At 41.0% G+C, this 24,042-nt stretch overlaps 1 long non-coding RNA gene across 2 annotated transcripts; it reads left to right on the top strand.

The window, feature by feature from the left end:
* The first annotated feature begins 197 nt into the window (after positions 1-197).
* LOC128577817 (uncharacterized) lies at positions 198-23,327 on the top strand. Of its 2 annotated transcripts, XR_008377632.1 has the most exons (5): positions 198-661; positions 911-1,487; positions 2,116-2,187; positions 2,447-2,550; positions 22,692-23,327. It is a non-coding gene; the product is annotated as an uncharacterized LOC128577817 (long non-coding RNA). The 2 variants fall into 2 exon arrangements; XR_008377633.1 differs by lacking the exon at positions 2,116-2,187.
* Positions 23,328-24,042: the final 715 nt, after the last annotated feature.

Genomic DNA, 24,042 nt, shown 5'->3' with positions numbered 1-24,042 from the left:
CTGTAACAAGTAAAGCAGCACATCCAGGTAGTTAAGTAATAGAAATAAGGCACAAGCAGCAACTTGCATCTCCTGGCAATTGACATGGTAATTTCTTCGCCTTCTCTTTCAAGGCTCACTCCACCCCGCTTCACTAATCCTCCTCCCGCTTAAGACACTAGACACCCTCTGGGCCATAGAAGGTGCCACACCGGGAGTGCAGAGACGCCGGAAGAGCGAGGGCTGAGCGCACGTTGCCTACTTGGCCGCGGGCCTGGGAAGTGGGGAGAGAGTTAGGAGCTTGGGGTGGGGGTGGATCCCAGGGAAGCCCCCTTTCCTCCTCCCAAACCCATCAGGGACCCGGGATTTGCTGCAGGAGGCGCGGGGCCCACTGTCCCCGGCTGGGCCTCGGCAGGGATGGGCGGGCAGGAGGCGGAGCACTGCGCGGGGCTGGCGGGAAAGGGGCGGAGAGGATAACTAGGGCTCTGGCGGGTTGAGGGACAGTGGTAGAACCTGTGGGCTAGTTAGGCTGCTCGCCACCTGGGACGAAGGGGAACGAGGACCGCCGCTTTAAGGGAGCGAGAAGGCACATGCAGTCCCGGGGTCGGACTGCAGCCATCTCTTCCAGCGGGAGATGGCATACCGGCGGGCGCACCCGCGGCAGCGACTATCCTGCGCGCAGGTGGGTAGTCCTGAGCGCGGCGCCCTGCGCGCTTCCCGGGCAGCTGTGGGCCGGATGACCTCACTCCGGGCTCCTGTGCTCGGGTACTAGGGCTGGGCAGATCTGGGGGCAGGAGGAAGGTACATGGTTCTATGGTGTGCGTGCTTCTGTGCGCGCGCTGTGTTAAGGTGGGGAAAAGGTGCAGAAAAGCTACCTCTCTTAAGATTCACTCCCTCGGGTCTCACCGTCCCACCTCCCACCACTTTCTAGAAGCTGAACACCGGTGGGGCTTTGAGGACTGCGACCTTCTGCCCCATAGTCTACGTGGTGTGTGCCAGTCGTCCTGTTCTTCACAGTCCAAGTCTAGCAACCATCCGGACGCCGCTCCTGCCTGAAGACTGTAGGGACCAAGGGAGAGGGAGAGCGGTGGTAGGACTGTCCAGGGCGTATGCTGGGAAGGCTGGAGTTGCTGGAGTATTGTTTGCCGGGGCTGGTGCCTGTGTCTAGGTGCTTCCTCACGCTTTCAGGGGCAGAATGGGGATTGGGGGGAGAGAACGGGTTTGCTGAACTTAGTCTGAGAGCTGACTGTGCACATGCCCTTGGCGACTTGTGCACGTTTGGACAACGGTTTAATAGAAACACTTGGGAGCAGCATCGGTCTCTGGAGGGTCCCCAAAGACCCTCTTGGGATGGTACAGCATGTGTTCGGGTTTGGGAGGGAAGGAAGGGTGTTGTGTGTGAATGTCCTTCCTAGGGAGGAGAGTGTCTCAAGGAGATTCGATTTTCTTCGATTTGCTGCAATTCCATAAGCCAAATCAGGCTTTCAAGGCTTTAAAGTAAATTACGGGTAAGTGGGGATAAAGATCTCTGGTGGGGATAAAGAAGCCCCGGGGTTTGCAGGATAGAGGGCCTGGCTGGCGCGCTTGCTGGGTGGCTTCTGGCGCTGCCTCACCTAGGTGGTGGGGACGGGGAGTGGTGCTAGAGTTTTTTGGCTTAAGGTGCTTGATCTGGGGCACTTGTCCTAGGTATACTGTGGGACTTAGAGAAGGTAAAAGGCTGCGCGTCGGTGTCTGTTATTCGCAGTTCAGTCCAGAATCTCAGTGTGCGTCTGTCTCTGAGATACACACACACCACACTCACATCTCATGGTTGCTTGGACTCACTGGCAGTTGGTCATGGATTTTTATTCCTGTTTATTCCTTTCCTGTCTTTTTTTTTTTTTTTTTTTTAAGGAAAAGGGCTCTACCTGTATTAAAATCATGGGGCCTCAGAAAGACATTACAGCACTAACTCATTCAAATCAGGAATAGGGCTTTATGAAGAAAATACTTCACTAAACTGCTGTTTAGATCGGATAAAATTCTAGTTCAGATTAGAGGTATATTAAATAGACATCTTATGACATTGTGATAAAGTAGACATTGTGATAAGGTAGCTGTAGCCGGTATCTCTCCCTCTCTTTTTGTAATTTACAGAATTCTTAATTACCTGATTAACAGAATGATGAAGTTGTCTTCTAATTTTCAAGGACAGGTCTTGAAATGGCTGTAAGTTGGGTTCTGTGACTCCATCTCTCTCTTTGATAATAAACTGATTAAAGTAGTGTACAGTTGATAATCCGAGGCTTATGTATGTTTCAATTTCTAGTCAAATTTATTAAACCATTGGTGAAGCAGGACACCTTAGAAACTTTACAAAGAAGAAAAAACTTTGGTCTTTAGGAGCAGATATTTTGCCACTTTTTAAGATTCTTAGAAAAGATGCATTGTTCACGAAAATACATGATTTATTTCTTTATGTCTACAGGTGGCAGTGTAGAAGCCAAAATGTGAGCTTCCAGAAGTGGTTTCTGAAAAATAAAGAGTTGAATGTACACGACTAAGCAGGCACAGGAATCTGAAAAACCACAGGTATGTAGGACAATTAATCCACCTATCCGGCTTTATAATTATTGCATTCCAGTAGTACTAACCTATTTGCTCTTATATTCAATATTTTGACATTTATATAAACTTCTATGAAGTGAAATGTATTTTGAGGTAATACTGTGGAGAAAGTAAGATCTATTTAAGTAAAAATATTAGATGTCAGTGAATTTTTACTGTTATAAAAGAGCTTCCCCCTCCATTGTGACTATATGGCTTGAATTAAACCAGTTGTTGCTTGATACTTTCAAAAACACTTTTCCTGACACTATATGTATAAAACTGCCAATTCTGAATACTTTCATTTGGGATACTGTTAACAAAGTCAGCCAGTTGAACTGATTGAATTTTATCTGCTTTTAATAATACTGGGTTTCACTGTTGACTTGACATAATACTAATCAGTATTAGTGTTAGGAGGCTTCTTTTAGACCAAGGAGGCTTTTAGACATTAGGAGGCTTCTTTTAGACCAAGCCCTTCTGTTTTAAACCTTTTCATCATTTTCCTCCTACTTACCTTGCTGCTTTTCTAGGCCCACTAATTTGCTTGCTTGGTTAAAATAATGATGGGTTATATGCTATTGATAAGAGAAGATCAAGTTTGTAAAAGTTATTCATTGTAACACAATTAAAAAGAGTTTTCTTTTGATGATCATTAAAGTGTAATGTTTTGCATATTGAGGTCCTTTTTTCAACCACTGGGTAGCACATTATTATAAATGGTAAAAGAAGCAAGAGCTGGGGAAAGTGTTTATCTTTGTGGATTTTTATTTTCTTTTCCTGAGAAGGTGGGCAATAGATGTTGGTACTTTAACTGGGAAGCTAAAGTTACATTGGCTGTGTAAGAGTTGTGCATGAAAATGGCTATTAAAGGGAATAAAGCTTTCTCTTCTTGAGGGTGGGTGTGCAGTTCATCACAATGCTGGAATGTGGTGTTACTTTGTGATTTTTGACATTCTGCCTTTACAGCTGAGGAGGGATTTGTTTAGTCCTTGCTAATGAAGGTGTTAAACAAAGTAGAATGCTGCTCTTGAAGCTTAAAAAAGTCAAATTGGACACTTAACTAGTAGAAAGCAAATTGAGCTTGGACTCCTCAGTATAGACTAAAGACTAAAAGGTTCTTATTGTAAAGACTGTGGATAAGGAGTGGCTTCAGAAAGGCTCTTGGACATTTAGGAGCATGTAAGTTTTTACTGCATGAGACTTAATATTCATTATCTGACTAAAGAAACTGGGAAGTAACTAACAACCTCCAACATATATAAGGAGGAACAAGGTCTGATTTTCTAAGTTGAAAAGAGCAAAGTTTAGATTTTATTTTTTGAATTATGGTACACTCACAGTGACATTAGATGTTTTACAGATATTTTACTTTTCTTTTTAATTTTAAGACAGAGTCTCACTCTGTTGCCCTAGGTAGAGTTGTGTGGCATCATAGGTCACAGTAACCTCAAACTCCTGAGCTCAAGCGATGCCCAGCTAGTTTTTCTATTTTTAGTAGAGATGATGTGTGGCTCTTGTTCAGACTGGTCTTGCATTCCTGAGCTCAAGCAATCTACCAGCCTTGGCCTCCTAGAGTGCTGGGATTACAGGTGTGAGCCACTGAGCCCAGCCAAGATATTTTACTTTTTTTTTTGTTGTTGTTGAGACAGAGTCTCACTTTGTCCCCTTTGGTAGAGTGCTGTGGCATCACAGCTCACAGTAAACTCAAACTCTTGGGCTCAAATGATCCTCTTGCCTCATTTTTTTTTTTTTTTTTTTTGCAGTTTTTGCCTGAGGCCAGGTTTGAACCCTCCACCTCCCGTATATGGGGGTGGCGCCCTACTCCTTTGAGCCCCAGGTGCCGCCCTTGCCTCAGTTTTTCATTTTTAGTAGAGATGGTGATCTCAGTCTTAGGCTGGTCTGGAACTCCGCAGCTCAGGCAATCCACCTACTTTGGACTCCCAGAGTGCTAGGATTATAGGTATGAGTCACTGCACCTGGCAGAGATGTTTTACTTTTGGAGGTGTAACATAACATACAGTAAAGTGTGTAAAATGTGTTAATCTAAAGTGTGCTTAATGAGATGTAATATGCATAACCACATGTGACCATCATGAAGATCAAGACATTGAATGTATCCAGCACTCCAGAAGTCTTTTTTTTTTTTGCCGCTTCTGTCAGTATTCATCTGGAAGGTAATCACACTGTGATTTTTAAAAACTATTCACTAGTTTTGTCTACTTTTAAGTTTAATATAAATAGTATTGTATAGTAAGACCCTTTTATCTATGTCTTCTTTCATGTAACATGATGTCTAGAGATTTATCCATGTGGTTGTGTGTATCAGTATTTCTATTGTTGAGAAGTAATTCCATTGGATGTATATACTACAACTTATTTTTCCATTTCCTTGTTAGATCTTTAGATTGTTTCCGGTTTTTGCTAATACGAATAAAGCAGCTATGAACATTATTGGTTATATCTTTAGGTGCACATGCTCATTCATTTCTCTGGATGTATACCTAGGAATGGAATTGCATAGGGTAGGCATATATTTAGCTTCAGTAGATTTTGCAAATAGTTTTCCAAAGTAGTTGTATCAATTTAAATTCTACTAGTAATGTACAAAAATTCCACTTGGCTCTACATTTTAATTAACACTTGATTTAATCTGTTCTTTTAATTTTAGCTAGTTTGGTGGGGATATACTGGTATCACCTTATGGGGTTTTAAAACAATATTTATTTTTAATTGTGGTAAAATAAATATACGTGCAATTTACCATCTTAACTATTTTTTTTTTTTTTTTTGAGACAGAGTCTCAGTATGTTGTCTTCGGTTGAGTGCTCCATAGCAACCTCAAACTCTTGGGCTTAAGCGATTCTCTTGCCTCAGGTAGCTGGCACTACAGACGCTGGCCACAATGCCCGGCTATTTTTTTTTGTTATAGTTGTCATTGTTGTTTTACGAGGCCCAGACTGGGTTTGAACCCGGCAGCGCTGGTGTATGTGGTTGGCATCTGGTTGGTACTGTAACCACTGCACTACGGGCACCAAGCCCCGGCTATTTTTTTTGGAGGGGGGCCCTGGTTCGAACCCTCCAGCCCCAGTGTATGTGGCCAGTGCCCGAACCAATGAGCTATGTTGGGCACCCGAGCCCCATCTTAACTATTTTTAAGTATGAAGTTAGTGGCATTATGTACATTCACATCGTTGTATAATTATTGTCACCATCCATCTCCAGAACTCTTTTCATCTTACAAAATTGAAACACTGTATCCATTAAACAATAATGTCCTATTTTCCCCTTCTGTTAGCCCCTTGGCAACCACCATTCTACCTTCTGTCTATTGATTTGACTACTGTAGTTACTTTATGTAATTGGATTTATACAATATATGTCCTTTGTGCTTGGCTTGTTTCACTTAGCATAACCTCCTCAAGATTTAGGCATGTTGTAGCATGCATTATAATCTCATTTTAAGGATGAATATTATTTCAGTGTGTGTATGTGTGACACCACATTTTGTTTATCTGTCAGTGGACACTTGGGTTGCTTCCACCTTTTGGTAATGTGAATAATGCTATGAACATGGATGCACAGATAATCTTTTCAATTCTGTTTTCAGTTCTTCATGGTATATATCCAGAAGTGAATCATACGATAATTCTATTTTTAGTTTTTTGAGGAACCACCATACTGTTTCCACAGTGGCTGCACTGTTTTACATCCTTGTAAGCAGTGTACAAAGTTTTCAATTTCTCCATGTTCTCACCAGTACTTGATTTTTCTGTTTATTTGGTAGTATCCTTCCTATGGGTGTGAGGTGATCCTTGTGGTTTTAATTTGTTTCCTAGGGAGTAATAATATTGAATGCTATTTCATATATGTATTGGCATTTGGATACCTTTTTGTGAAGTGCCTATTCAAATCTTTTGCCCATTTTTGAATTATTTTTTCTTTGTAAAAATTCTTTTATATTCTGTGCAAATGAGTCTTTTGTCAGATATATGTATTACAGATATTTTGTTCTAGTGTGTGTTGCTTGTTTTTTTTACTGCTTTTTTTTTTTTTTTTTTTTTTTTGAGACAGAGCCTCAAACTGTCGCCCTGCTCACAGCAACCTCCAACTGCTGGGCTCAAGTGATTCTCCTGCCTCCACCTCCCAAGTAGCTGGGACAACTGGCACCCGCCACAATGCCCAGCTATTTTTTGTTGCAGCCATCATTCTTTGGTGGGCCCAGGCTGGATTCGAACCCTCCAGCTCAGGTGTATGTGGCTGGCGCCTTAGCTGCTTGAGCCACTTTTTTTACTGTCTTTTTTTTTTTTTTCTTAAGAGACAGAGTCTCACTTTGTTGCCCTCAGTAGAATGCTGTGGTGTCACAGCTCACAGCAACCTCCAACTCTTGTTGCGCTTAAGCGATTCTCTTGCCTCAGCTTTCCAAGTAGCTGGGCCTACAGGTGCCCGCCACAATGCCCAACAATTTTTTTTGTTGTTGTTGTTGTAGTCGTCATTGTTGTTTTAGTAGGCCCAGGCTGGGTTCAAACCTGCCAGCCCTGGTGTATGTGGCCGGCACCCTAACCACTGAGCTATGGGCACTGAGCCATTTATGGTATCTTTTGATAGTGATCACTTTCTTATTTTGAGACAGGGCCATACTCTGCCACCTAGACTGAAGTGCAGTAGCACAATCAAAGCTTACTATAACCTCTAATTCCTGGCTCAAGTGATCCTTCAGCCTCAGCCTCCTGAGTAAGCTGGAACTACCAATGTATGTCACCTTGTTTGGCAATTTTTTTTTTTTTTGAGTCAGAGTTTCACTGTGTTGCCCTCGGTGGAGTGCCACGGCATCATGGATCACAGCAACCTCAACCTCTTGGGCTCAAGTGATTCTCTTACCTCAGCCTCCCAAGTAGCTGGGACTACAGGTGCCTGCCTCAAAGCCTGGCTATTTTTTGTTGTTGTTGTTGTAGTTGTCATTGTTGTTTAGCAGGCCTGGGCTGGGCTTGAACACGCCAGCCCTGGTGTATGTGGCTGGCACCGTAACCACTGAGCTACAGGTGCCAAGCCCATGTCTGGCAAATTTAAATTTTTTTTTGTAACAACAGAGTCTTGCCATGTTGACCAGGCTGGTCTTGAATTCCTGGCTTCAAGGAATCCTCCCGCTTTGGCCTCCCAAAGTGCTAGGATTATGGGCATAAGTCACCACACCTGGCCAGTTTTATGGCTATTGATCTTCGTGTTCTATTTGAGAAATCTTCACCTACTTTGGGGTTATTTTTTAGTAACTAAACCTCCTTTTTAGTTACTAAGAACATATGGAGACAATCTGTTTGGAGGATACAGTATATTAACTGTAAGCATATTTCAAATATATGCCCTAAGAATGAAAGTTTGTGATATTCTTTGCTGCAGCAAGTGGCAGAAAAGGGTTTTAAAAAATGAGTTTTTCCATAAGATACATAGATATCAGTGCTGTCACTCAAATGGCCCCTATTGGAGTCTATTCTGGGCACTAATATATAGTACTCAGATTCCCTCTCAAGTGGGAGGAACCATAGGGGAGAGCAAAGTATGACTTAGCTGTAGGAATGAATGAAGCAAAATGGGTGGGTATCAACACTTTCTTAGTTTGTAATGCTTGCTGAATGATTCTTCCCTATCCTACCTATATCCATCCACGAGGATGGTTTCTGCTGTTTGGTGCTGCTGCTTTCCTTAGTTCCTCAGGATTCTGTCATTCATTAGCTTTTCCTTATCTCCATGTATCTTTCCCTTAATGCCCTGTGCACATTCACTTTCATGACTCCTTCTCCCTTCCCCATGTTCTTTAGACCCCAAATCTTTATTTCCTGCTTCCACTGCCAGGTCCATCAACATAGGGCTCAGGTCTATATCCTTAACTGTTTTCCTGGACATCTCCCTCTGGATGTTCCACATGTACCTTCACACAAAACACACATTGATCCTATCTGGTCTGGTCTTTTTTGCTTTCCCTTCTTAATTCTGAAGTAGAAATCTTGGCACTGTCCCTGATCCTTCCATGCAAATTTCATCACCCTCACATTCCATATTTAGTTGGTTGTCAAGGCTTCTGAGTCTTTCTCCTGCTTTTGAAACATCTTTCATAGATGTCTCTTCTGAATATTCACCTTGGCGTTCAGGTTCTTTAATCCTTGTTTTAGGATTGTAGTGATAGCCTCACAGCTGATTTCCCTGATTTATACTCTTCCCTCTAATTCATTTTCCACTTGTCAGCTTTCTTTTCCTAAAACACAGATTTAACCTTGCCATTTCTTGCTTCAAAACAATTTGTAGCTCTTCACTGACTACCAGAGGGATTCAAATCCCTAAGCATGATTTACAATATGAAACCCTTCATTATTTGCCTTCAGTCTATTTTTCCTGCTCCATCCTCTGCCGTTTCCTCCCCACACTCCATCTGTCTTAAAATGTTTTCCATTCCTAGAACATTCCTTGAGTTTTTTTCCTGCATGTATGTTTTTGCATATGTTGCTCCTTCTACTTACATCCAAGTCTGTCTACCTGGCAAATTACTATTTTTCCTTTAAAAACCAGCTCAGATGTGGCCTCCTTTGAATCTTTAGACCTTCTTATCTTTTAGTGTGGTTAGAGTATTTCCTCCATAATTTCTGGCACTATTTATTGAGTGTTAATCTTTGTTTCCCCAACTGAGGCATTATTGAAATATAGAAGGTATTTAATGAATGTTCATGGAACAAATGGATTTATAATGAATGATGAATGGATTCATCCCTTACTATATCAGTTATATTTTGCTTTCTTTTTTTTTTTTTTTTTTTTAGTCGAGACAGAGTCTAACTCTGTTGCCCTAGGTAGAGTGCCATGGCATAATAGCTCCCAGGAATCTCAAACTCTTAGGCTTGAGCAATGTTCTGCCTCAACCTCCAGAGTAGTTGAGGATACAGGAGCCCATCTTAATGTCTGACTAATTTATCTATTTTTTAGTAGAGATGGGCTCTGGCTCTTGCTCAGGCTGGCCTCAAATTCCTGAATTCAGGTGATCCACCTGCCTCGGCCTCCCAGAGTGCTAGGATTACAGGCATGAGCCACTGTGCCTGGCCCTATGCTTTCCTGCTAAACCACCACAATGTCAGTTTAGTTAGTGGTTTTAAACAGCCACCATTTGTTCAGAACTTGATTCTGTGGGGTGGCAATTTGGGTAGGACTCAGGTGGGTGGTTCCTTGTATCTAGGTAGGTCTTCTCATTTGGGCCAGGTTCACTTGTGTCTTATAATTTGCTGGGTAAGTTAGGGGCTGTTTCTTCTAGGATGGCCTCTGCTCCTCTCTGCTGGACATGGTCCCTAATTTGTAACCAGGGTAGCCCCAGCTTGTTCACATCACCACAGGCGGGCTCCTTCTAAGAGAGTGAGGAGTTGTGTAAGTCCACTTGAGGTTTACACTTGCAACTGGCACAAGGTTACTTCTGAATTCTGTTAATCAAAGCAAGTCATGAAGCCAGCCCTGATTCAGAAGGTAAGGAAATACAGTTATAACCTCCATAGTTGACCACCTTTTTAAGTTGATCTAATTTTCATAGACTGGACATGCACCACATGTACTCAATGGAAGTTACTTATGTTGACCACAACCATATATTGACCAGTTTGTTGTAGTCCCTTGGGTGGTCAACTTACAGAGGTTCTGCTATAGATTCCCTTTCTCAATGGGAGGAGCTGTAGTCAATTTGCAAGGGGCATGGGTAGAAAGAGGAAAATAATTGCATCCATTTTTTGCAAGAAATCTACTGTACGTTTTGGGGAGCCGGAGTAGCAGATTAAACCAGGCTGGGCCAGAGGTAGCCAAGACTAATATTAATAAGTCCAAGATAGCAGATACCGTGGTTCCTAGTATCCTTCTTTGGCCCTCCTCTCAAATCCTCTGTCCCTCACCCCACCCCTTTTTTTTTTTTTTTGAGAAAAGAGTCTCAAGCTGTTGCCCTTGGTGGAGTGCCATGGCATCACAGCTCACAGCAACCTCAAACTCTTGGGCTTAAATGATTCTCTTGCCTTTGCCTCCCAAATGGCTCGGACTACAGGCACTTGCCACAAAGCCCGGCTATTTTTTTTGTTGCAGTTGCTACGTCTGAACCTGCCAGCCTCTGTATATGTGGCCGGTGCCCTACCCACTGAATTAGGGATACTACCATCCTATTTTCTGTTTCTTTTTCTTTCTAGGGGCAAGGTCTCCCTATATTGCTCAGGGTCTCTTGGGCTCAAGTAATCCTCCTGCCCCAGCCTCCCAGGTAGCTGAGAGTACAGGTTTTACCTCTTATTACCCTTTTCATCTGAAGCATATTTAAGACCTCCCCAGTTTTCCTAATTTGGGCTGACCAAGTGGATGTTCCAATCACTCTGTGGGATGAGGAAGGAGTTCTTTAGTAATAGAGAAAGGAGAAACATCTTATCTTCATTTTGGAAGCTGTTATAGATAGCTTTGAGCATTGGGGACCTTCTCACTGTGGAGCACTGATGTATTTGCCATTGATTTGTGTCTATCAGCTGATTGAAAAGGCATTTTCTGAGAGAGGAATGTGTCATGAAATGAAAAGAGATCTGATTGATTTGGGCTGTTTATCCATGTTCTTCCTCACCATGTGTGAAAATTTAAGATGTTCTCTAACTGAGGAACAGTAGTTGTTTACCCAGGCTTACTGTCTGTGCTTTTCCAGCTGTTACAAGCTATTCAGAGTGGAAACATGAATTTAAATGTATCTGATTTACCACCCCTTAAAGAATGCTTTTTGAGGGCTAGAGTACATTAGAAAGAAGTAAGAAGTACAGTTATAGTATAGAATGTAGGAACTTAATTGAGATATGCTAAAATATATTTAATGTGATTCCAGTTTTCCAGGGATACTAACACATGGATAAGTCTGAGTTTTTCCAGACTTGGTTTAAGTATACATCTGTATGGTTTAGTTGAGTTGTTAAAAGTGGTTAAAGCAGATATAAATTTTATGCCATTTATGCCCATTTCTACTAATCCTAGAGATGTAGCTGAAGTGTGAAATGACCCCAAAACATTAAAAGAATAGGAGGCATTTAAAGGGACTTAAGATCCCTTGTGACTGCTCAGTGACCTCCCACTGTCACAGTAGGAGGCATGAAAAATCTACAACCTGAGAAATTCTGTCCAAATAGCACCTGTGCTATTTGTGGGTAAAAATAAATCCCTTTTTCTTTTTTTCATCTGTTCATCCCATCAAGAATCTTATGTTAAAAAATACCTTCTCAGGCTTGGCACCTGTAGCACGGTGGTTACAGCACTGGTGACATAGACCCAGGTTGGCGGGTTCAAACCTGCCCGCACCAGCTAAACAATGACAACTGCAACTAAGCAATAGCCAGGCATTGTGGATGCCTGTAGTCCCAGCTACTTGGGAGGCTGAGACAAAAGAATTGCTTCCTAGAGTTTGAAGTTGCTGTGAGCTGTTGACGCTATGGTACTCTACCGAGGGCAACATAGTGATACTTGTTTCCAAAAAAAAAAAATAATAATAAAATAAACAAACAAAATCTTCTCAAAACATTTTTTAATGGCGTCCTTTTCCTTTTATTTCTCAGAGAACAAAAGATTTTGTTCTTATCTCACCATATCTTCTTTATAGAACAGTTTTTTACTGGATCTCTATATAGTATTTGTTGTTCATTTAAATAATGTAAACTCAAGTGGTCATAGTTCAGTATTTTTAGACGACCATAACAATTTGAAGCAAATCAGTAATTTTATCTGACAATAAATAATTTGTAAAATCAAGATGTGTTTTAACAGACTGAAATAGGATACTGATTGAGATAGCATTTATGGGTACTCATGCTTTGTTCTTTTCTTTTCTTTCTTTCTTTCTTTTTTTTTTTTTTTTTTTGAGACAGAGTCTCACTTTGTTGTCCTGGGTAGAATGTCATGGTGTCCTAGCTCACAGCAATCGCAAACTCTTGGGCTCAGGTGTTTTCCTTGCTTTAGCCTCCTGAGTGGCTGGGACATAGGTACCTGCCACAATGCCTGGCTAGTTTTTCTATTTTGAGTAGAGGTGGAGGTGGGTTTCAATTTTGCTCAGACTGGTCTGGAACTCCTGAGCTCAGGCGACTCACCTGTCTTGACCTCCCGGTTTGCTAGGATTATAGGCATGAGCCACCACACCTGACCTTGCTTTCTTTTTTTCTTAAAGAGCTAGTTTGATGTCATAGGAAACAGTCAAACATTTTATGTACTATGTTCCCAACATGTGTAATATGAATTTTTCCTAAGTTACATTTACTGATGTATTATTTTTTTTGAGACAGAGTCTCACTATGTCATCCTCAAGTAGAGTGCTGTGGTGTCACAGCTCACAGCAACCTCAAACTCTTGGGCTTAAGTGATTCTCTTACCTTAGCCTCCCAAGTAGCTGGGACTATAGGCACTTGCCATAATGCCTGGCTATTTCTTTGTTGAAGTTGTCATTGTTGTTTAGTGAACCCATCTGCCTCAATGTGTGTGGCTGGCACCCTAACTACTGAGCTATGGGTGCCGAGCCTTACTGATGTATTATTATATGGCATATATGTACCGATAGACACTAATGTACACATAATGAATGTGTATGTACTAATCTCTTTCAAACCCACACAAACCTAACTCATGACTCTACCATACTGAACCTCAGAGTCAAAGCAATTTATAATAGACATACTCTTATTTGACAATGCAAATGTTACTTTTTTTGCATTATTATTATTGCTCAATAAAAAGAAAGTATAAATAAATGTAGAGCTGATATTTGATGAACTAGCCATTTAGGACAGTGATTAAGTTTTTCTGGTGGATTACTAGTTTTATATTTCATTTGTTATTAAATCCATACAATGAATTAATTTCAGATATTGTATTTTTTTATTTCAGATGTTTTATTTTTTAGTCTGTCCATTAGATTTTTTTTTAAAAATCGTTTCTAGGCTTGGCACCCATAGCTCAGTGGTTAGGGAGCTGGCCACATACACCAGGCTGGCGGCCTGGGCCTGTTAAACAAAAATGACAACACAATAACAATAACAAAAATAGCTGCAGACACCTGTAGTCCCAGCTACCTGGGAGACTGATGCAAGAGAATTGCTTAAGCCTAACAGTTGGAGGTTGCTGTGAGCTGTGATGCCACGGTACTCTACTGAGGGCAACATAGGGAGACTCTGTCTCAAAAAAAAAATCATTTCTAGTTCTGTTGAAATTCTCCATTCTTTTCACCTATTTCCTCTTTTTTCTCTTCTAACTGATTATAGTAATTTTAAAGGTCCTGTTTACAAAATTTAATACCTGGATTATCTGTGACTCTGCATCTATAGTCTTAATTTTCTCTTGAATATTGGTTATATATTCTTGTAGTCCTCATGTATAATAATGTTTTATTCTGCACATTGCATTGAAAAGAAACTTATTAGCTCTAGGTTATATTTTACTCCATGGAAGATTTTCTCTCTTTTCCTCTAGTAGGTAAATACAGTGAGGGGCTGGTCACCCTCACTCCATTGAGAACTGAGCTAAGTCAAGGCCAGTTTGCAGTTTTATTTATTTATTATTATTATTATTATTGTTATTATTATTCGTTCGGTTTACAGTTTTAGAAAGATTCAATCCAGCTGTGATTGTCCAGCATGGGTCTCGTGGATTTTTTTTTTTTTCTTTTCTGGAGACAGAGTCTCAAGATGTTGCCCTGGGTAGAGTGCTGTGGCATTACAGCTCATGGCAACATTAAACTACTGGGGTTAAGTGATTCTCCTGCCTCAGCCTCCCAAGTAACTGGGATTACAGGTGCCTGCCACAACGCCTGGCTATTTTTTGTTGTTATTGTTGCAGTTGTCATCATTGTTCCAGCTGTGGCTGGAACAGCCCTGGCTGGGTTTGAACCTACCAGCCCCTGTGCAAGTGGCTGGCGTCCTACCCACTGAGCTATGGGTGCCGCCTGTTTATTTCTTTTGAGACACATGGAGTAAAATATAATCTAGAGCTATAAGGTTGTTTACAATATAATGTGCAGAATAAAATAAAACATTATTACACATGAGAACTACAAGAATACGAAAATGCCCAGCTAGTTTTTCTATTTTTTAAGTAGAGATGGGTTCTCAACTCTTGCTCAGGCTGGTCTTGAAATCCTGAGCTGAAGGAGGCCACCCACCTTGGCCTCCCAGAATGCTAGGATTATAGGTGTGAGCCACCACCCTGGCCTCTACTGGTATTTTGATTGAAAGCCTGGAGGATCTTTATTGTCTTAGCCCTGAAAAGAGATTGAATTTTGTCCTTTGGGGCTTTTGACTTATCCTGTCTCCTTAATTTCAAATTCTTGGCAACTGTTTTGCACAGAAAATTGGTTATGTATTTGAGGGGAACACTCCTACTCTCATAAAAACAGCTCCAAACCCCTGTGGAATTGTAGATCTCACTCTGCCTTCTAGAAACCCTCAGCCTAACATCTTAGCCTCCTCCTCCCCAGAATTGAGCAAAGGAGAGTAGTTCCATCTGTCACATTTAGTCTTTAGGAGTTCACCATAAAGATTTGCTGGTCTCTTTTCCTTAGTAGAAATCCTTTCCTTGGCAAGTCTCATTAGTAAGATCCCAGAGTTCCCCAGAGGCCTTGAAGGAAGGAAATCAGATTATCAGCTCATCTGAGAAGAGCTCCTTTTTTTTCCCCTCAGGCATTTTTGTCTTCGAGTCCCTATTGTCTAATGGAAGCTTCATACGGTTTTTCCTACAGGAAACATGTACAGTGGGACCTGCAATTTCATAATGTGCATTACTAGCTTGTCCTCATCTAGTCTCATGGTGTCTTCTGTTTAAACATTAAACATTTTTCGGCTTAAAAAAAAAAGCAATTTAGGTAATAAGCACCTGCTGACTCATTACAATATTCCCAAAGGAGGAAAATGGGAATACATAGACAATATGGTCCTCTTCAAAATATTTTCATTTCATTTTTTCAGATTTTCAAATTTAATTTGTCCAGAAAACACTTTGTAGGTAGAAAATAGTAATGGAAGCCATTTTAATTGATTTAAAACTCAGTTCAGATGAATTCCTTATTGGACACATTTACTTCTCTTTTGTAGTAAAATGAGGCATGACTGTCATTACAAACACTCACATTTGGGAAGAGAATTTGCTCCAGAGAATTCTAATACCACTATTAGGCAGTGTCCATATGGTTTGCACATATAAAAACAAGAAACTGAGCGCCTCAAATTACTTAAATTTGAACCATTTCTTTTTTTTATTGTTGGGGATTCATTGAGGGTACAATAAGCCAGGTTACACTGATTGCAATTGTTACATAAAGTCTCTCTTGCAATCATGTCTTGCCCCCATAAAGTGTGACACACACCAAGGCGCCACCCCCTCCCTCCATCCCTCTTTCTGGTTCCCCCCCCATAACCTTAATTGTCATTAATTGTCCTCATATCAAAATTGAGTACATAGGATTCATGCTTCTCCATTCTTGTGATGCTTTACTAAGAATAACGTCTTCCACTTCCATCCAGGTTAATACGAAGGATGTAAAGTCTCCATTTTTTTTTAATGGCTGAATAGTATTCCATGGTATACATATACCACAGCTTGTTAATCCATTCCTGGGTTGGTGGGCATTTAGGCTGTTTCCACATTTTGGCGATTGTAAATTGAGCTGCAATAAACAGTCTAGTACAAGTGTCCTTGTGATAAAAGGATTTTTTTCCCTCTGGGTAGATGCCCAGTAATGGGATTGCAGGATCAAATGGGAGGTCTAGCTTGAGTGCTTTGAGGTTTCTCCATACTTCCTTCCAGAAAGGTTGTACTAGTTTGCAGTCCCACCAGCAGTGTAAAAGTGTTCCCTTCTCTCTACATCCACGCCAGCATCTGCAGTTTTGAGATTTTGTGATGTGGGCCATTCTCACTGGGGTTAGATGACGTCTCAGGGTTGTTTTGATTTGCATTTCTCTAATATATAGAGATGATGAACATTTTTTCATGTGTTTGTTAGCCATTCGTCTGTCATCTTTAGAGAAAGTTCTATTCATGTCTCTTGCCCATTGATATATGGGATTGTTGGCTTTTTTCATGTGGATTAATTTGAGTTCTCTATAGATCCTAGTTATCAAGCTTTTGTCTGATTGAAAATATGCAAATATCCTTTCCCATTGTGTAGGTTGTCTCTTTGCTTTGGTTATTGTCTCCTTAGCTGTACAGAAGCTTTTCAGTTTAATGAAGTCCCATTTGTTTATTTTTGTTATTGTTGCAATTGCCATGGCAGTCTTCTTCATGAAGTCTTTCCCCAGGCCAATATTTTCCAGTGTTTTTCCTATGCTTTCTTTGAGGATTTTTATTGTTCCATGCCTTAAATTTAAGTCCTTTATCCATCTTGAATCAGTTTTTGTGAATGGGGAAAGGTGTGGGTCCAGTTTCAGTCTTTTACATGTAGACATCCAGTTCTCCCAACACTATTTATTGAATAGGGAGTCTTTCCCCAAAGGTATGTTCTTGTTTGGTTTATTGAAGATTAGGTGGTTGTAAGATGTTAGTTTCATTTCTTGGTTTTCAATTCGATTCCAAGTGTCCATGTCTCTGTTTTTGTGCCAGTACCATGCTGTCTTGAGCACTATGGCTTTGTAGTACAGACTAAAATCTGGTATGCTGATGCCCCCAGCTTTATTTTTATTACTAAGAACTGCCTTAGCTATACGGGGTTTTTTCTGGTTCCATACAAAAAGCAGAATCATTTTTTCCAAATCTTGAAAGTACGATGTTGGTATTTTGATAGGAATGGCATTGAATAGGTAGATTGCTTTGGGAAGTATAGACATTTTAACAATGTTGATTCTTCCCGTCCATGAGCATGGTATGTTCTTCCTTTGTTAATATCCTCTGCTATTTCCTTTCTGAGGATTTCATAGTTTTCTTTATAGAGGTCCTTCACCTCCTTCGTTAGGTATATTCCTAGGTATTTCATTTTCTTTGAGACTCTGGTGAAGGGAGTTGTGTCCTTAATTAGCTTCTCATCTTGACTGTTATTGGTGTATACAAAGGCTACTGACTTGTGCACATTGATTTTATATTCTGACAAATTACTGTATTTTTTGATGACTTCTAGGAGTCTTGTGGTTGAGTCTTTGGGGTTCTCTAAGTATAAGATCATGTCATCAGCAAAGAGGGAGAGTTTGACCTCCTCTGCTCCCATTTGGATTCCCTTTATTTCCTTGTCTTGCCTAATTGTATTGGCTAGAACTTCCAGCACTATGTTGAATAGTAAAGGTGACAGAGGACAACCTTGTCTGGTTCCAGTTCTAAGAGGAAAAGCTTTGAGTTTTACTCCATTCAGTAAAATATTGGCTGTGGGTTTGTCATAGTTAGCTTCAATCAGTTTTAGAAACGTGCCACCTATGCCTATAGTCTTCAGTGTTCTAATTAGAAAAGGATGGTGGATTTTATCAAATGCTTTTTCTGCATCTATTGAGAGGATCATGTGATCTTTATTTTTGCCTCTGTTAATATGGTGGATAACGTTTATGGACTTGCGTATGTTAAAGCAGCCTTGCATCCCTGGGATGAAATCTACTTGATCATGATGAATGACTTTTTTGATGATAAGCTGTAATCTCTTGGCTAGGATTTTGTTGAGAATATTTGCATCTATATTCATGAGTGAGATTGGTCTGAAATTCTCCTTTTTGTTTGGGTCTTTTCCTGGTTTTGGTATCAGGGTGATGTTTGCTTCATAGAATGTGTTGGGGGAAGATTCCTTCTTCCTCAATTTTTTGGAATAATTTCTGTACTATAGGAATGAGCTCTTCCTTGAAGGTTTGATAGAATTCTGGAGTGAAGCCATCTGGACCAGGGCATTTTTTGGTTGTAAGATGTTTTATTGTTTCTTTGATCTCAGTGCTTGAAATTGGTCTGTTCAGGAGGTCTATTTCTTCCTGGCTAAGTCTAGGGAGAGGGTGTGATTCCAAATATTTATCCATTTCCTTCACGTCGTCAAATTTCTAGACATAGAGTTTCTGGTAGTATTCAGAGATGATCTCTTGTATCTCTGTGGGATCAGTTGTTATTTCCCCTTTTTCATTTCTGATTGAGGCTGCTAGAGATTTTACTTTTCTGTTCCTCGTTAGTCTGGCCAATGGTTTATCTATTTTATTTATTTTTTTCAAAAAACCACCTCCTTTTTTCATTAATTTTCTGAGTGATTCTTTTGTTTTCAATTTCATTGATCTCTGATTTGATTTTGGATATTTCTTTTCTTCTACTGAGTTTAGGCTTAGATTCTTCTTCTTTTTCCAATTCCATAAGATTTCTTGTGAGATTGTTGATGTGCTCTCTTTCTGTTTTTCGAATGTAGGCATCTAAAGCGATGAATTTTCCTCTCAAAACTGCTTTTGCAGTATCCCACAGGTTTTGGTAGCTTGTGTCTTCATTGTTGTTATGCTCAAGGAAGTTATTGATTTCCTGTTTTATTTCTTCCTGCACCCATCTGTTATTAAACAGAAGATTGTTTAATTTCCATGCCTTTGGGTGGGGTCGAGGGTTTTTGTTAGAGTTGAGTTCCACCTTTAATGCCTTATGGTCTGAGAAGATACAAGGTAAAATTTTAATTCTTTTGATTCTGTTGATATTTGTTTTGTGTCCCAGGATATGATCAATTTTGGAGAATGTTCCATGGGGTGATGAGAAGAATGTATATTCTTTATTTTTGGGGTGGAGTGTTCTATATGCGTCTATCAAGCACAGTTGTTCTAGGGTCTCATTTAAATCTCTTATATCCTTGTTTAATTTCTGTGTAGAGGATCTGGCCAGCTCTGTAAGAGGAGTGTTGAAGTCCACTGTTATTATGGTATTATCAGATATCATATTGCTCAGATTGAGTAAGGTCTGTTTCCAGAATCTGGGAGCATTTAAATTGGGTGCATAAATATTTAGAATTGAAATGTCTTCTTGTTGTATTTTTCCCTTTACCAGTATAAAGTGACCATCTTTGTCTTTTTTGACTTTAGTTGCTTTAAGTCCACATGAATCTGAAAATAAGATTGCAACTCCTCTTTTCTTCTGAATTCCATTTGCCTGAATAATTGTCTTCCAACCCTTGACTCGGAGCTTTAATTTGTCTTTTGAAGCCAGGTGTGTTTCTTGCAGACAGCAAATGGATGGCTTGTGTTTTTTAGTCCCATCAGGAAATCTATGTCTTTTCATTGGGGAATTCAAGCCATTAACATTTATTGAGATAATTGATAAGTGTGGTAGTAGTCTATTCATCTTATTTTGTGAGAGTCTATTGCTTAGTTTTATCTTTTGCATCAGTGTGGAGGTTAGGTTCTGTCCTTTAATTTCTCAGTTCTTACTTTGCTGCTGATCCATTGTGGTGGTCAGTGTGCAGAACAGGTTGAAGTATTTCCCGTAGAGCTGGTCTTGTTGTGGCGAATTTCCTCAATGTTTGTATATCCGTAAGTGATTTGATTTCTCCGTCAATTTTTAAGCTTAGCTTAGCAGGGTACAGAATTCTCGGCTGAAAATTGTTCTGTTTAAGTAGATTAAAGGTAGATGACCATTGTCTTCTTGCTTGGAAAGTTTCATTAGAGAAGTCTGCGGTCTCTCTGATGGATTTGCCCCTGTAGGTCAACTGGCGCTTACTCCTGGCAGCTTGCAGAATCTCTTCTTTTGTCTTGACTTTGGACAGGTTCATCACAATGTGTCTTGGAGAAGCTCGGTTAGAGGTGAGGCGACCTGGGGTCTGATATCCCTCTGAAAGCAGTGTGTCAGAATCTTTTGTGATATTTGGGAAATTTTCTTTTATAATATTCTCTAGTATGGCTTTCATTCCTCTGGGGCATTCTTCTTCCCCTTCTGGAATTCCTATAACTCGTATGTTGGAATGCTTCATAAAGTCCCATAATTCTGACAGTGAATGTTCTGCTTTCTCTCTCTTCTTTTCTGCCTCTTTTTACTATCTGAATTATCTCAAGAACTTTGTCTTCTACCTCTGAAATTCTTTCTTCTGCATGGTCTAACCTGTTGCTGATACTTTCCATTGCTTATTTAAGTTCCCTAATTGAGTGTTTCAGTTCCTTCAGGTCTGCTATATCCTTTTTATATTCTTCATATCGTTCATCTCTTATTTGATTCTGTTTTTGGATTTCCTTTTAGTTATTTTCCACTTTATTAGCAGTTTCCTTCATTGTTTCCATCATTTCTTTCATTGTTTACAACATGTGTATTCTAAATTCCCTTTCTGTCATTCCTAACATTTCTGTATAGGTGGAATCCTCTGCAGTAGCTTCCTTATGGTCCCTTGGTGGGGTTGTTCTGGACTGGTTCTTCATGTTGCCTGGAGTTTTCTGCTGATTCTTCCTCATGAGTGATTTCTTTTATCTGTTTCCTTGCCCTAATTTTGCTTTCACTTCCTCTTGCTCTTTAAGTTCTCTTGCCTGTGGACTAAGGGTTACAGGAGCAGAAAAGTGAGAAGGTTGAAGAGCAAAAAAGGGATGAAAGAAAGGAGGACCGAGTTATAAGAAAAAAAGAAAAATAGAGAAAGGAGACGGGGTGGGTAAAAGGAATATTGACAAAAAGAAGAGAGGCACAGCCAGGCGCGGTGGCTCACGCCTGTAATCCCAGCATTGTGGGAGGCTGAGGAGGGAGAATCGCTTTAGCTCAGGAGTTCAAGACTCGCCTGAACTCAGTGAGACTCCGACTCATGAAAAAAATGGAAAAACCCAGCCGGGCGCTGCGGCGAGCACCTGTAATCCCAGCGGCTTCCGGAGGCTGAGGCAGCGGTGTGCCCGCAGCCCAAGTCTGAGGTTGTGGTGAGCTACCACGCCCACTGCACTCTGCTCAGGGGCATAGGGTGGGACCCTGTCTCAACAACAACAACAACAACAAAATAAATAAATAAAAAATAACGTAATAAAATAAGAAAGCCAAAAAATAAAAATAAAAAAGAAAAAGGAAGAGAGGCACAGAAAGAGTGAGACAGAGCAATATAGGTGTACAGTAGGGTACTTCGACACAACCTTAAAAAAAACCCCACCTTCTGGGGATGCCCAGTTGGGTGGTTCCCTTGAGGTCAGCAGCTCTGTGCTAACCTGATCAGACACAGTACCCCACCTCCACCAAGTAGAGAGAAAAGACAAAAATACTATAAATCAAACCAAAACAAGCAAACAGAATACTTTACGGGATAAAATTGGGTGAAAATCCAAATAATAGCCGTAGAAACACTAGCAAAAATGAAGTTCTAGTTATTGAAAAAGGCAGCAATGGGAAATTATAATTAAACTAGAAAAATTGAGAAAGAAAAAGGAGCTGTATGGATAAGGTTGAAATTAAAAAACAAAATAACATCAACAACATCAAAATAAACAAAAACAAACAAAAAACACAACCAAAAACAAAGCAGTATGTACATGTTATTGAATATTGTCTGGGCAACACGTGGTCTTCTGGGGTATGAGATGTTAATCACAGTTCTTATACCACTGGAGGCTGCTGATTTCTCAAACCCCGGCAGGTAGACACCCTAAATCTCTCTTCAGCCTACTTAAAAGGCACTTTGAACTTGTAAACTTGCTGAGCAGAAGCTTTCCCAGGAAAGTGCTTGTCGCTGGAGTCACTGCTGAAGTGGCTGTCCACTTACCCAGTGTGCCAAAACCGGTCTCACTCTTCCCCTGAGGGTTAGGGCTGCAAGGCGGCTCAGACCCTACCCTTAGGCTACTTGGTCACTGGTTTACCAGCTCCCACCCGATTCTAGCTCTGCGACCCTGAGGGCGGAGCTTGCTGGGGCAGATCGCTCACAATGGCTCCCTGTGACCCACAGCCAAACACTATTAGCTCCGTCTGGCTCAGCGGCTCAGACTCGGGTCCTAGACAGCGGCCAATGTTTTCTGCACTCCCGCTCAGGCACTCCCCAAGGCATTTCAACTGAGTGCCACATCCAAAGACACCAAAACAGTTCACAGGTAAGGTCTTTCTGGTTTTCAGTCTCACTGCTACTGAACTTAAAGTCGCGGGCGGGTTTAGACGGATTGAACACACGCCTTGCCGTTTTTCCACTGTTTTAGTCCTCCTCTTGGGGTCCAGAAGTCTCTCGCTGACTCCCTGTATCCTCACAGGAGTGATGATAGGCAGATCCCACCAGCCAGAGATGCCTGGAGTCCTATCTTCCCAGACTCACGGTGCCCAGATGCAAGGAAGCTGTTACTCGGCCGCCATCTTGCTCCTCCTCTATTTCTTCATTTTAAATTCCAAGTGTTAACTTGCTCACCAGGCTCCATGGCTCCCTCCCACTGCCTCGTGTCCTCTGCGCCTCCGCTGCCCGCAGCCCATCCCGGCTTGGACTGCCCACCGCGCCACCTGAACCATTTCATTTTTAAGGAGCAGTTCTGTTGTTAACTTTTGTTTGAAGCTTCAGAAGACTTGGAAATTGCTGAGAGCCCCAGGGCTAGCAGAGGCCCTGAGTTCTAGTGTTGGCTGTGCTTCCATTTGTCTTAGGAGGGAATTCTTGTTTCCTCATCCTGAAAATGGGGACATTGAAATAGTTGAATCCTGGGCAGCACCTGTGGCTCAGTAGGTTGGGTGCCCACCCCATATACCCAGGGTGGTGGGTTTGAACCCGGTCCCAGCCAAACTGCAACAAAAATAGCCAGGCATTGTGGTGGGTGCCCTGTGGTCCCAGCTACTCGGGAGGCTGAGGCAAGAGAATCGCGTAAGCCAAAGAGCTGTAGGTTGCTGTGAGCTGTGACTTGACAGCACTCTAATGAGAGCAACAAAGTGAGACTCTGTCTCTTAAAAAAAAGAAAAAAAAGGAAATAGTTGAATCCTAATCCTTTCCATCTTTGCCCTTTGGAGTACAATTAGTCATTTATCACTTGGAAATTAAAGTTGTAGATGTATTTGAGTAAACAATAAAACCTACATAGTTGACCACTTCCCTACACTGAACACCTCACATTGACCTAATTTTCATAGACTGGACATGCATCACATGTTCTCAGTGTACAGTAGGCCTAGTTCCTTATGTTGGCCACCTCTGTATATTGACAAATTTGTTATAGTCCCTTGGGTGGTCAATTTATAGAGGTTTTATGGTATATTGCCAGGATCAGTTAAAAGAATAAAATTTTGCAATTTCCTTTTGACTCCTGTGTGTCAGTGTCTAAGAGCACTAAACAGCATGAAAACAACAAACAGTGATTTGGAGTCCTGAGAACCTAGATTCAAGTAGGTTTGTCATTCTCTGCTTTGGTGCGTTGAGTAACTAAATCATCAACCTCTACAAGCCTCAGTTTTGTCAACTAGAAAATGGATAAAATAGTGCAGTAGCTTTACCTATCTCACAGGGCTGTTGTGGGGATCACATAGAACATTTCATGTGTGAAGACTGTTTATAAATAGCAAAGAGCTGTAAAAACATCAATTATGGACCAATGCACCCCTTGTTAGCAGTTACCATCTGTTTGTTGC

This window comes from Nycticebus coucang, chromosome X (genome assembly GCF_027406575.1).
Source record: "Nycticebus coucang isolate mNycCou1 chromosome X, mNycCou1.pri, whole genome shotgun sequence".
Classification (NCBI taxonomy): Eukaryota; Metazoa; Chordata; class Mammalia; order Primates; family Lorisidae; genus Nycticebus; species Nycticebus coucang.
The sequence above is the reverse complement of the archived record's forward strand: the minus strand, read 5'-3'. Positions and strand labels throughout refer to the sequence as shown.